Here is a 14168-nt window from a genome sequence, read left to right on the forward strand (position 1 = left end):
CTTACTGTGGCCTTTCAATACTTCAGGGGGGCTTATAAGAAAGATTTGAACTGGATTTTTAGTAGGGCCTGTCATGATAGGGCAAGGGGTAATGGTTTTAAACTTTAAGAGGAAGGATTCAGACTAGATATAAAGGAAAAAATTTTTTACAGTGAGGGTGGTGAGACACTGGCACAGGTTGCCCAGAGCAGTGGTAGATGCCCCATCCCTGGAAACATCCAAGGTCAGGTTGGACGGGGCTCTGAACAACCTGACCGAGTCGATGACGTCCCTGCACATTGCAGAGTGGTTGGACTAAATGACCTTTAAAGGTCCCTTCCAACACAAACTATTCTACAATTCTATGATTTCCTCTCGCAGACAATTACACTTCATTTGCTGATGCAACTGCAAGGTTCAAGCTGGAGTCAAGGTTAAAAAGCCTTGGCTCTTAGCATGGGGATGCTAGGATCCGAGCCAAGACTAAGACCTTAGACAACACCTTTTTTTCTCTGTTTCATCCTAAAATGAGGTAGGTGGGAGATGATTACCCAGAGACAGTTACAGATGTGCCCATCAAGCTCCTATAACCCTCCTCACCTGATAGTCAAGGTCACAGGCTCAGGGGATCCATTCACACTGAACCTGAATTCTTCTGTGAACTCCCCCAGGATGGTGGAACTGAAGGAGATCCGGATGACTTGGAGCCCGTCCGGCAAAATGATGCCCTCCTGGGGGAGGAAGGTGAAGCAGGAGCCCAGAGCTGTAGCTGGAGGGACCAAGTTGAAGACAGCATCGATGGCTCCTTTGTTAAACAGGACCACCTGCAGCAGCAAGAAAGCAAAAGGGAAATACATAAGGAATCTTCCTTTCTTACAGAAGGCTGATTTGTTTTCTGATTAAGCAATTAACATCTGTAAAAAGCAGAAGATGCTGTGTGCTGCTGCTTGGCAGAAGCCAAAGAAAATGCAACAGGACAAGTTCTGCCTTTGGGTTTTTCATGCAAAGCAGTGACAGCTTCATAGAAACAGTCACTCGGGGTTTATTCCACTGACACAGAGCAGCCCACTTCGACTTGCAGTGCAGAGGAGCTGCTCAGCATCACCAAGTCGATTCAGACCTGTCCCTAAGAGCAAGGAAGGGCAGTTGCAGCATTACTAGTGAATCATCACACAACTGATTCTGCTCCCGACGAGTCCGATCCTCCCAAGGGCAGAACACGTTGCAGCCAACAAGTTTACTCATGTAGAAGACACCTCAGGGCAGCACTATAACCAACTTCAGAAGCACTCCCCAATCCTGCTACGGTATGTGATTTAGGTTTCTTATTTTTTCTTTAATGGGATACTTTCTTAGTCTTTGCTCAAACAGACGTGTCAGGAAAGGATGAGCGTGCGGTGCACAGCAGCTCCATCTATTCCAAAGAATTTCTCATTCACAGCCACCATCTAAGACTTTACCGTTATCAGAATAAACTGCAAATTTAGAACTAAGCCTTATTTTGTTGAACACTCGAGAGATCTACTGCCTCGATCAAGTGACACAATCCCGCAGCACTTGTTGAGAGTCAGCTCTTCTCATGTTGGGCGAGAAATGCCCACAGCTGCTGCGAGTACCAGCACGCTGTCAGGCACCAACAAACCCACCTGAAGCAAAGCGGTAAAGGTTCTGATTGCTGCAGGGTGAAATCCTGCCATTTCCATGGACTTAGCTACCTGCTTTGGATTTCTTCTCCCTAATGTTTGTCCTTGTAAAACCTGGTAGAAAAACTGAGACAGAAGCAGAGAGATGTCCTGTATTTTTTAATTTTACAGCTGCTGTTAAAAATATTCACATATTCAAGCTCTGCAAGGGTAACCTGAAAACTACTCTCTCCTCTCATGTTGTTTACACCTCAGTTACAAATTGCACTTAGGGATCCAACGCTGAGCTGATGTTTACCTCCAGTCTAGCTGCTTAGTACAGCACTAACAGTATCATCTACTTAGTCACATTTTCTCAAGTAATGAAAATAATAAAGTGATAGAAAATCAATAAAGTATCACCATTACAGATGCATAGAGAGCACAATATTTTGGTAAGAAAACACCTTAATGTGTCCTTCCCTGCCACAGTCAAGCTTTTGAAAGTATTGCCTCATTTTCTACCTCTTTCAGTTGCCCTATCTTATTTTTTTGCGGAAGACTTGACACCATTGGCAGGGGGAGGCAAATATGTAGAAAGGTCCTTTGCTTCATTTCCAGAAATGCTTTGCTCTTCATAGAGATGCAGCAAATCTGAAGAGTGGCGAGAGACCGGTCAGCAAGGGAAAGCACTCCCAGTCCCGTTGCAGGACACAGCTCTGAGCCAGAGGCTGGACAGCTTTCCTCCAACTCCCAGAAACCGGCAGCATGCACTTAACCAAAACCTGGCTGCAGTGGACTGGAGTTCAAACACAGTAAATTTGTTCCAGCTGCTTTTTAACAGCCCGGGTACAAAGGTGCATTGCATCCAGGGCTGAAACAAAAGCCTCTGAATATTTATCTTTTTGTCCCAGTGTTGCTTTCATGTGTCAAGGGGGTATTTCTTCACATGAAGCCTCCCAGCTGATCTCCAAGGAAGGTTGCCAAAAAGCAGGGATTAAGACTTCACAAACAACATATGCACCTTTCAGATCCCATCAGAAGTATCCAGATTCTGGGAAAGCCCCCGAATTTGACTAGTATGTCAAGTACTCCCTACTCACAGTGACCCGAGTTGCCAGAATCCCACAGGTCCACGAGGCTCACTGCTGCCCTGGGAGCCATCAGGATCCCCCGCCAGCCCCTCAGAATCCCAACTGCTCACCTCATAGCTGTGGTCTAATCCAACAAAAACCCTCCCGATGTCCAGCTGCTCAAAGCTGAAGCGGAGCCGAGGCCCTATGCCTTCCCCTTTGATGCACAGGGGCAGCCTGGTCTCGCGGCCTGGGGAGAGATTTCCACTTCAGTACAGTAATTCCCTCTGTTATCCTGGACTGCCCAGACTGCCTCAGTGCTAATCCCTGACTTGGGGCTGGATGGGACCAGCTCTAGGTGCTCCAGGAGGAGATACAGGACTCTTCTCTTCCATCAGGAGACATGCTTTGGGGCTGGCTTCTAATTTCTAACCAACCCCTCCGGCTGGTTTCTCATTTAGCCATCAGTTTGCACCCTGAAAAAGCGATGCTGAGTTTAAAACACAATCTCTGAATTTCTTCCCATGTGCTTAGATGAGCTCTGAAATCCATTCAGTGAAGGCACAAAGCTCATGAAACAGAACTGAAGATAAAAATACGCCATCTATACTCATGCAATCGGAGACAAGAGCACAGAAGCCGAGAAGTACGAGCCCAGGCAAGGCGAAGCTCCCTGCTAACGGCGGTATGCACGTCTGAGAGCTGCCTCCAGCAGGCAGAGCAGCTCAGCCACTGACACACAGCTCCGTGCCCGGGGCCCCGGGGCTCACCTCCTGCAGCAGCACCTAAATAAGACAGGGCTTTGTGATCTCCAGAGAGAAGCACTCACCTATGCCCACCATGATACCAGGAGCTCAGCTTTGTAAAGACACCTTACCTGAAGCACGCTGAACAGTTATGGAAAACCTCACTGCTGAGGTCAAAGCCATCAACATACTGCTAATGCACACACCCTTGCTGCAAAGGAACTGAGACTGCAGGGCTTATAGCTGAACTCTAAGGTGCTCATTTTCTTCCATAAGCCTGCTAAGATGACAGTGTGGGATCTTTCAGTCTGTGTTCTGAACCACTGGAGCAGCCTCAAGTGCCTGAACCCTAGCTCCAGTTTCGTCTTGGGTCTCCCTGCCATCCCATCCTACTCTGCACAGAAAGTGAGTAGCACAAGCGAAAAAAGAAAGGCCCAGAAGTTGTATCTAACCTTCAGTGTAGCTTTCGTGCAAAAATATTCCTCTGTCCTTTTGTTTAATGCTCACCATTAATTAAAGATTAGGGATTGAAGGTTGATTTTTTTTATCTGCTGCATAGTTATTCCAGAATGTCCAAAACTACTTCCTATTGCAAAGAGCAGCCCAGGTGGGACAACACAGTGACTAGATCACAACTTGAAAAAACTCTCCTGGGAACAGCCCTTTCAATGATTGCTGACTTTCTGATCTTGCAACCATGGAATGAGGGTGTTTGATAATGTCCAAGACAGAAAGGAAGAGTGAGGGAGCTTTTGTTGAATTCAACATTTTTTAAGTGGATCCAGACAAAGCCCAGCTGATAGCAGAGGTGAGAGTTAGGTTGCACAGCTCAGGCATTAATTGGAGGGCTGTGTATTTCTATTTCACAGACACCATAAAAGAGACAGTATTGGGTGCTACCTGTCAAAAGATGTGATGCTACCTTGCATCACATGTGGCTTAATTTTCATTAAATCTCTAGGTCTAAACCATGGAAGCTCTTAGGAAATGGCAAAGATTTCCAAGTGACAAGCTTTTGCCCATGATCATGCTGAGACACACATCCCATGGCAACTGCAATCAAAAAATCAGTGGCAGTTCTTCCCCTTCTGCAGTAGGTCCTCATCCTCTCCAGAAGGTCTCTGGAAACCATCTTTTCTTCTACCCCCACGTTGAACTTGAAACTTTAGGAAATCCCAGAAATGTTGCTCTTCCTCCTTCCAGGTGAACCGCAGAGCGGGCTTTTCCCAAAGGAGGAGCAGCAGACTAAACTGCAGGCAGCATTCAGGAGAGCTGAGAGGGAAAAAGAGAGAGGATATCCTCCTCTTTGCTAGGAGCTGGGCTTCCAGGAGCACCCAGCCTTTGCCCAAGGCCTGGCTACAGCTGGGCTGTGGCCCTGTGACGCTCCCACCATAACATAGGCCAAGGGCATGGAGGGGCTACAGCCTCCTTGTCCTCAGTCCCAACCCCACACCTGGTGCTGTGGAGCGAGCACTGGGATCTCAGTAGGAATAATGCAGTGGCATGTCACAAGGTGCACAGGGTGGCACTGCTGCCTCACTTTCAAATAAATAGGGGTGTAGGTGGCCCAACAGCACGGGGCTTTGCTGCCAAAGTCCTTAACTTCTGCTGCTTTCTGACACTCAGTCGCTTCTTCACAGAATGTCCCTGTCCTTTGGGACTGGTTTTGAACATGATTCTCATCTGACCACACCAATAAACAGTGTTACATGATGCAGGACAGTTCTGTCACAAGGTAAGGGAGTGATCATCACTTGGGATTTTGCTTCTCCCTGCAAGAGTGGCTAAAGAAAGGGTTTTGTAAGGTGTAACCCAATACAGTTCTGTGTACAAACCTAAAACTGAATTTTAGGTGTCAGAGCCCCCCACCATGTGCTTCCTTCCAGCACTCAAGAGCAACAGCTTCATTTGCATGAATAACTATAAAGTTCATTTTGAGATTAAATATTTGCCGAGGGCAAATTTCAAACCACTTCTTAACTGCCAGCTTTGCAAGTTGCACAGTGCTGATTAGTTCTGTAAATCACTGCCTGCAGAAGCATCTGCTAAGCAATTTATGGAGGCACCTGCAAAAAAGTGGAGGCCAGCAAAGCCCCTTTCCAGTGGGGCATGAGATCCAGCTGCACAACTCACAGGGCTGCACTGGGGCAAAGCTCCCAAGCATTCCCAGAAGGGACACACACCCTCTGCAAACGATGCTCCAAAGGGATTTGTGACTGGCATGCACATGCATGAGGAAGGCAGTCACACTTCTTAGAGAAATCAAGAAGCAAAGTTAACTGACTCTCCAGTTAGAGATCACTGTTTTCTTCTTTAAACTCTTCTTGCACTCAGGGACCTTGAATCTGGGACAGTTTCCACCCGGATAATACAGCGGATCAGCTCTGGTTTGTAAGGGAGGGAGCTAGGTGCATCGTTTAAATGACCTCCTTGAGGTCCTCTTCCAAGGAGCCAGTGGGGGAGTTAAGTTCTCCCAAGGGCTCATCAGGACCTTTTCAAGAGCAGGCTTCTCTCTCTAAACACAGATCATTTGCCCAGCTCTGTTTCCTATAACTCTCAGACCAGCTCAAGGGTTGCATGCAAGTAGTTTTCCTATTTCTCTGCAACAAAAACGCTCTCCTGGCACAACCCCTGGAGGCGCCTGCAGCAAAATGACGGACACCCCCATCACCAGAGCAAAAATCCCAGAGCCAGGAGCACAGCACTGAGCGAGGAATCCCTTGGGAGCAACTTTTTAAATCAATCATTTCCTTCCACAGCTCTAGCAACTGCAGCTGGTGGGCAGGAAGACACTTTGTTAACACAAGCCCTGGGTAATGACTGTAGGTGGCATTTGCCAAGTAAACTCTGCACAATTACAGTATAAATAAAAAGCTGTTTCATGACATTTGTATCCCTCAGCTCAGAGCAGTAAGGAAAGTGACAAAGCAGCTGGGTTAGTGACTTCAGCACACTCCAGGACAGGCGCCTGGCTGCTGGAGGACCACAGGCCTCGCACCTCTTCCTCTTTGATGGGGAAAAACCATAATGTTCCCTGGATGGAAGTCTGACAGCGCTCTCCAGTCTTGAAAAACACCTTAAGCAGCACCACGCAGAGACAGAGAGGAAGGGCGAGGTCACCCGAACCCCGCAGCCTGCTGCAGGCATTCCCTGCCCCGTGCTAGCACAGCAAAGCCATCACCTCTCCCAGGGCAGAGACGGTACAGCTCAGGTGCGCCAGAGATAACTGCTCCCAGCAAAAGACGCGATGGCACTGCTGTAAGACAGAATGAGCATAAAGCTTGCCTAGCAGACTGCTCGGACTCTGATTTCCAGGGATGGTGCTCACCCCGCTGAGTACAGCAAGCCCTGCGCAACATACCCGGAGGCACCACAGACTCAGAGCCACAAGCTGACAATTCCCACGTGCTGGCCAGAGGTGGTCCTTCTGCAGACAGCCCATGCTCAGCAGGGCTCACCCAAGGTCTGGCAGCGCCGGGGTAGTGAGAGGGGATCCAGGGTCTGGAAGCACATTTGTAACTCAGCTCCTACCGCCTCAGGAGTCTGATGATGCATCCGTGTAATAAAGATGCCTCCTGGAGGCAAATGGTCTACAGGGACTTGGTGCTCGTCCACTGAAGCTGTTCAGCTCTGTAGCTCTTTGGCCTCTACAGGCACCTGGCAACAGAGCAAATGCTGGCAAACCCATGGCATGAAAACTTACCCCTTCACTGCCTTGGTTGTTCTGGGATCAGCGATCCAGGCTTGTAGCCACACATCCCGAGGGCTGGCCTTGGACAGGAGACGACCTGGAAACCGCAGGGACAGTGGGCATGTGCCAGAACCCTGCTGACCACTGACCCTTCCTACCAACTACACAAGAACCGAGTGGGCTGCAAGACTACTTGCACCTCCACTGTGGGCAACAGAAGCAGGAGAAAGGAGCCGTACCTGAGATGTCGCAGTAGACCATTTGTTGACAGACTCTGGCTTCTCAGGGTCTAAAGGTCACATTAATTTCAGCTGAGGAATTTGGCCAGATATCTCCCTCCTGAAACAGAAGGAGACAGCAAACCATTTATCTTCAAACGTCACATTTCTTGTTTTCAACCACAGCCCTGTAGCCTTTATTTAGAGCATCAATGAAGAGCAGGGAACAAGCAACACTTATCAACAAAATTTATGGGGGTTTGGAAGCAGCTGCAAAAAAACTTTCTCTTACCTATACTGGCATCTGGTAGAGGCATTTTGTTAAATTAGGGCTATAACGAAGCAACCAAACTGGCTCACACTCCAGTAGGATTTCTCCAGAGGTACCAGTCAGTTTAAGAAAAAGGTCCCTCTCACCTCCAAACCTTCCCGTATATCCCTGTAGCACTATGGCTACATGATGACTTTTACTCAGATCAGGAGAGATTTAACAAATCAAATAGAATTTTCCATTCTTAGTTACGAAGGTGCTGCCTCTTATACCCTTCACCTGTACATGCACGTAAGTATTTAACGTACTGCGGTGAGTGGGGGCACTCAGCACCAAGCAGAACGAGCCCTCCTGCCCGGGGATAAAAGAAGAACAGGCTCCTGCCCGCTGACAGCTGCTTCTGCCCCGAGCCGTGAGCAGCCAGCCAGCACGCAGGCTCCTCCAGCTGACGGATGATCTGGGAAAAGAGTTGAGAGACAGATGCATCCTGTTTCTCTCTGCAAGGTGCACACAATCCTGTTTCCCTGAACACAGGCTCAGACAAGAAGAGGCGGGATTTGCTTACAGCTCCACACCTCTTTCAATCAACAGGCTCTTTTCTGTGTCATGCTCTTGCTCAGGGATTTAAGTCTGGGCCATGCTACCAGTGTGTCTGCAACTCTCTGCTGCTTCCTCGGGGTCTTCTCTCTCTGCTTCTCGCCCAAAGAGTCCTGGCACTGGCACTCAGTCCCAGGGAGCCTTGTCGCACAGTTTCGGAGGCATGTCTGGTTTCTGAAGGCTCACACTTCTTGCAACAGGTTTAAACAAAGACACCACTTACATCCCCTGAACCCCTAGCATTACAAATGTTTCTTTGTGTATTTGTTGACATAAATATAGGCACCTCTGACAACTGTAATAATACTCTACATGAAAGGAAAAATTCAGCTTATAGAAGGAGACGAACAGAGTTCTTTTTCTATTAGCAAAGTGAGGCTTTGACTCTGCATCCTGCTGGGTATCCTCACTACTTTGTCCAGAAGAGTCTTGAACTGAGTGGAGCCTCCGGCACTCCTGCAGCATAAATATTAAATAACTATAAAGCTTCCCATTGACTTAGCCCTTATAGCTCAAAGGACAGCCCCCACAAAAATTGAAGAGCTATGACATGGTGAGTTATTGGGCTGCAGCTGCAAATAATTCCCTAATGCACAGCCTGCTCAGAGTCAACAGAACAGAGGGAAGAACTGTGAAATAACTCAAGAAAATACTGTGAGTTATTTCTCCTGGGAAATTAAAATAGACTGTTGAAGAGGTTCATTGCATTCCTGCTACCCCACAGGGGAAAAAAGAACTGCTGCTTGAAAGGAAATGCTTCATTACCCACCCTTGCAGGCTACTGCTACATGCGTCCAAGCCTCGGGGCACCTCAGGAGCCAGCGGTCTGCCTGGGCTAGCACGTTCTCTATAGGATGGCAGTTGAGTCAGAGCATGGAGAACCACCATGGATGGTAACCAGGACAGATGTAAAACTATGCAGCGCTGTGAACATGGTATTGCAACACTTCTGGCTGAAACACTTCTGGCCTCAGACAGGCTGCAACTGGCAGGTGGCATAAAATACAGACAGTGGATGTAGGATGGTACAGCACAACCACTCCAGCTGTCGTACCCTGGCTTTGTTACAGCATAAAGCAAGGTGATACAGGAGGGGATGGCACACCGTGACTTACAGCCACACAAGTGATCTCTCTGCAAGAGCCCAACTGTAAATACATGCAGATCCTATTTCTCCTCCCTCAGCCCCTGAATAATGAGAATCTACTAGATCTCCACCAGTCTGAGTAAGAAAAAGCTGGTCTTGAAAAGCCGGGCACCACCAACTGCTGGCCAAATCACCTGCTTTGCTTTGCAGAGGGGGAAGGCAATGGAAGGAAATCACTGCTCAGAGCAGTCAAAGAAACAAAAGACAGAGCTGGCAACAGAAGTACTAAAATAATACTCAAAGCACATCCTGTCAGCTCAGGGCACTTAGGAGAAAGGCAGTGCCAAAGCTAACATCTGCCTCTTTCCATAAATAACTGAACCCACAGGGAGCTGTGGGATGGACCACGGCTCCCACTGGAGATGGTACCTTCCACCAAAAAACACAGTGCTCTGCAGTAGCCTCTCATCTGGACAGGGACCAGCTTGATTCCCCAGCTGAGGTGCAGATTTGCAGCAATAAACCTCTGGATCAACAACAGTAGCACCTTCGTAACCTGGACATCTTGAAGACCACCTCCATCAGCTCAGAGTTCACACGTGACACTGAGCAGTCACTACCAGGCAAGGACAGGACAGCGATGACTTGTCAAGGTCAGCGTAACAGTAACAAGTCCTCGTCCTCCCTCTCCTCTGGTTGCCATTTCCAAGGGGTCAGCTCCCATGGGTCTGCAATGCGACTTACAGCCGAGCTGTGGCAGGGAGGATGCAGCAAACAGCAAGGACTTTGTCCCTTGGTAGCCACCTGGCCCTCTACCACAGCTGCCTCTGCTGACATACCATGTGTAGATGCAAAAATAAACCAAATTTGAGATGTGCTCAGAAAGTCAGAGCTGCGTATCAGCTTGTTTCCCCACAGGCTTGGACGACTGCTCAAAATGTTCTCGGTCACATAGTAATTCCAAAATCATGCCTCCTCTTTTCTGTTGTTATTTTCATCAGCTAGTTAACCCTATACAGACTGAAGTGACCTGCTGCAGCTTCTACAGATTGAAGCACCTGAAAATACTGACAGCTAATGGTCCACTGGCACAGCAAATCCATCCCACCCAGAAAGCGTTTCCAAGACTACTCTCCCTCCACCAGCTTCCCAACCTCTGGAAGCAATGATTTCCTCCAGTCACCTGTTACAAGGGTTTCATTATTTCTGTGGGGTGCTCCCACACATCAGGGGTGAGAGGTGGGAAGAAGAGAGCAGCCACTTTTGGCCAGAAGGTCTGAGGCAGCAAGGTCCCATCTCTGGGGGGTCTCTCCAGCAGATTTACATGGCAGTGCAAGAAGGGTGTCTGCCCAAGCTAAAAGTTACAGGGCTGTTACCAGAGAGAAGGCTGTGGAAGCCAGCAGCAGTGGATTTTTAGATTCTACATTTGATAAAGAGGAGAAAATACTTACTACCATTTGATGTAAAGACACCCATATGCCAGGGGGAAGGACAGGCACGAGCAAAACTGAATGTGAACCTAATTGTTCCATAAATAATGGAATTAATGGAAATCAAAAGGTTGATAATGCTGGACAATACAGAAGGGGAGAGACTCATGCGGTAGCCCACTTATATTCAGTCCTAGAGCAAACTGTGTAACATTAACACAGCCATTCAGGAAAGGTTTCCACTCGAGACTTGAGGCCAGGCTACACTTCATGTCCGTATGTCACTACACGGAGTACCAGGACTCGGTGCTGTGGGCAGCCGGACTTCTGGACCTCACCTTAACGCACTTCAGGAGCTCAAGAGCAGGCTAAGCTAGTTGTGGAGACATAGTCCGACTGTAAAGCAGCAGGAGCCCTGGAACACACTCCAAAGCCAGCTCTGACACACCACAGGGTGATCTTAATGCTCAGCTGATCGGCTCCCACTCTCTACAATATTCCCACCACTCTGACACAACCTCTTGGTCACATCATGCTGCTGTCAGCTACAGTGGTGTGAAACTGCAGCTGTGCCAACACTGGTGGCTCTCAGCCTTATATGGGACATAGGAGTAACTGAGCAGATGATCCCCTTCCTTGGAAAAAAAAAAAATAGTTTCACCTATTTTAAAAGGAAGAAGAGGTTGAGATTATCCTAGGATTTACTCCAAGATGAAAAGGGATTTTGCATTGCTCGGACAGTGGGCATTCTTCATCTCAGACCATGCAAATACTCAGAACCAGGGCTCTGGCTGACTGAAGGATATGGGGTTTTGCTTGCATAAACAGAAAAAGCAAAAAAATTTCTGTACCTATGTGCAATGAAACTCAAAAAGTCCGTTTAAACCTGCCAGCCTTGTGTCCAGGCTCACAGATGACACTGGAAGGGAGATTCAGCTGTGGTATCCATCCAGGTTATATGAAGAGATTGGTATGTCTGTGATCAAACCTGGGTGGAATTTAGCCTCCTTTCCACAGAGGACCATTTCATTTCTCAGGTCAATATGTGAACTGAGAGTGCTCTGATATCCTTTGTTAACCCCCATACGCTATGTGTAAGCTCTGCCCTTACTCATAAATATCAATAGCTCTCAACAGTGTAAGGACACTTATGAAGTGCCCTTAATTTATAGCCCTTGCAGCAGAGCTCAGCTTTAGGCAGCCTCTTACTCTGTCAGGAGCCCACAGAAATGCTTTCTGCAACAAGCTCTCGCAGCCTCACTAGAAACCTGGTGTTTTCTCTCGGCACATCAAGCCAGCTGATGCAGGGACCTGCCAAGTGACCTCAGCCAGGGAGGAGAAGGAAGGGAGGTTCTCAGCTATCGCTTACCAGCGGCTCAAGGGTGAACACATCGTCGGAGAAAAGCATGGAGTCTCCTTGTGCCTTTGCCCACTGGTCCTGGAAGGGGCGGGAGAGAAGGGAAAGGCGTTCTCGGAGAGCGGGGTCCACCTTGCACTCCCTCAGACAACGATCCATCTCGTCCTCTTTCTGCCTCTGCAGCCTGCAGTCACGGGGAGAGACAATCCAAGCAGATAATTTAATGAGCAACATATTTGCAGAGACTCGTGTGAGCGCAGGGGCAGCAAAGCGCTCGGGAAGGAACAGCAGCAGCTCAGCAAGGGGCTGACCCCGAGCCGTGGGGTCCCACACGGATCAGATTATCACTTGCTGTTCGCTGGCACGGCATGTAGTTTTACCCCACGCTTACAAGCTCAGAAGAGGTTTCTGAAAGCCAGCAGCCCTCGAGAGCCTCCCGGCTCAAAGCCTCTGCCACAACTGATGGAGAATCCACCAACAACCCAACTAGCTTTTTCTACTACAGAGCTGCCTGGGGGAGGCAGATCGAGATGAAGGAGCACCCACTGCAGGGCTTCACCGGCAAGGGGAGACACAGCTGGGTTTCAGCTGCAGGCTACTGGCATCACTCTTTTCTTCCCCTTTGGACCTGCAGGGATAAGCAAGCTAAATGTGCCCTATACTGCCTTCCACCAGAGGATCCCAGAGCACTGTAAAAGCAAACCAATGAATTCAGGCACCGCATCACTTTGGTGAAACCAATGGCTTTATATGCATGAAAACAGAGGCCCTGAGAGGGGAAGGGACTTTGCCTAGCATCACCCACTAAAGAAGTCTGGACCAGCATCTCTGAATCCAAACCCTTACGTCTAGCCTTGAACCACCTTATCTTTTTCCTCTTTTTGGCCATCTCTGTAGGGCTTTGATGCAGTTAATCTCTCCCTCACTTGGTAGCTGTAGCAGAAATCATTCTAGTGTTTAAAGATCACAACCAAGAGATAAGGGAGCACGGCTACAGACCAGTTGTTTCCTAGCTGGCATATCGCTGTCCCCTCTGCATGCTCCAGTCCCTGGCCATGAAGAACGAGCAGGTGACAACTCTGGGGGGATGAGTGGAAGGCTCCACGTGTAGCAGATCGAGGCAATGTAGTATAAACAGGATAGCAATCATCACCCAGCTGAATTCAAATACAGTTCAAAAGGAAATACGGTCATGGACGTTACTAGCTGTACACAGACAGAGCCTCAGGCAAAGGCTGGCACCAGCACCAAAAATACTTGCTTTGGCTCACTCCCCGTGGAGTGCAGTGGGAAATGTTTCTCCATGGCTGACCTACAGCGCTGCGTGTGAGGAGGGCTTCCAGCCACCGATGAGCAACCCTCAACTCAACCTCCATCAGCAGACAATAATTCCACCATTACATCCCAGAAAGTTCCTGCAGGACGGAGACAGAACAAACACCTGGATAGACCTTCTAATGATCCAGGTCTTCTGGGGTCACAGCCCAGAGCAGGGTCCTGCACTGCCTCCTCTCGTGGAAAGACCTCTCTGCTCTGAGATCTCAAAAGCTTCTCTGACAGCAGGACAGTGGCCTTGGAGCTATGACCATCCCTGAGATTGCAAGTAGGAGGAACAAAATGTCCTGATCGGACTCTAGGACACAAACTGGCACGAGATGTAATTGGAAAAGAATCAGGTTGAAGTGAACTGTGGGAAAACCTGGTTGCTTCTGAGGGGAAAGAGGATCACTCAGGGTCCAATCTGAGACAGGCAGGCGAGAGGAGAGCGGTAAAGGAATGGTCCAGGCAAGTGCCCAGAGAAGGTAATGAGATTTTCTTTTAACACACTGAGCTTGCATGGAAGTCACACACTGTGTAATTAAAAATAGACAACAGTGGAAAACTAGTTTTGGCCTTCAAGGCATTTTTGACCTATTATGTTGAACTTTACTGTCTCAGAAGCCCTTAAAAAAGTGTTCCAGTTTAAGGCAGTTTCCTGATCAGCTATGAGCTAACTCCTTGTCCTGGTTTAACCAGGATAGGGTTAAGTTTCCCCAGCAGTGGGGGGGAGCTCTAGCCGGGTTATTCAGATACCATGCGGACGTCACATCCTGGCAG

The 14168-nt window shown here is 48.5% G+C and overlaps 1 pseudogene; it reads right to left on the reverse strand.

Moving 5' to 3' along the window:
* Nucleotides 1-14168, reverse strand: part of LOC141927318 (hydrocephalus-inducing protein homolog) — a 100412-nt pseudogene that overhangs the window by 71149 nt on the left and 15095 nt on the right.

The sequence above is a fragment of the Strix aluco genome, chromosome 9, assembly GCF_031877795.1.
Source record: "Strix aluco isolate bStrAlu1 chromosome 9, bStrAlu1.hap1, whole genome shotgun sequence".
NCBI classification, from domain to species: Eukaryota; Metazoa; Chordata; class Aves; order Strigiformes; family Strigidae; genus Strix; species Strix aluco.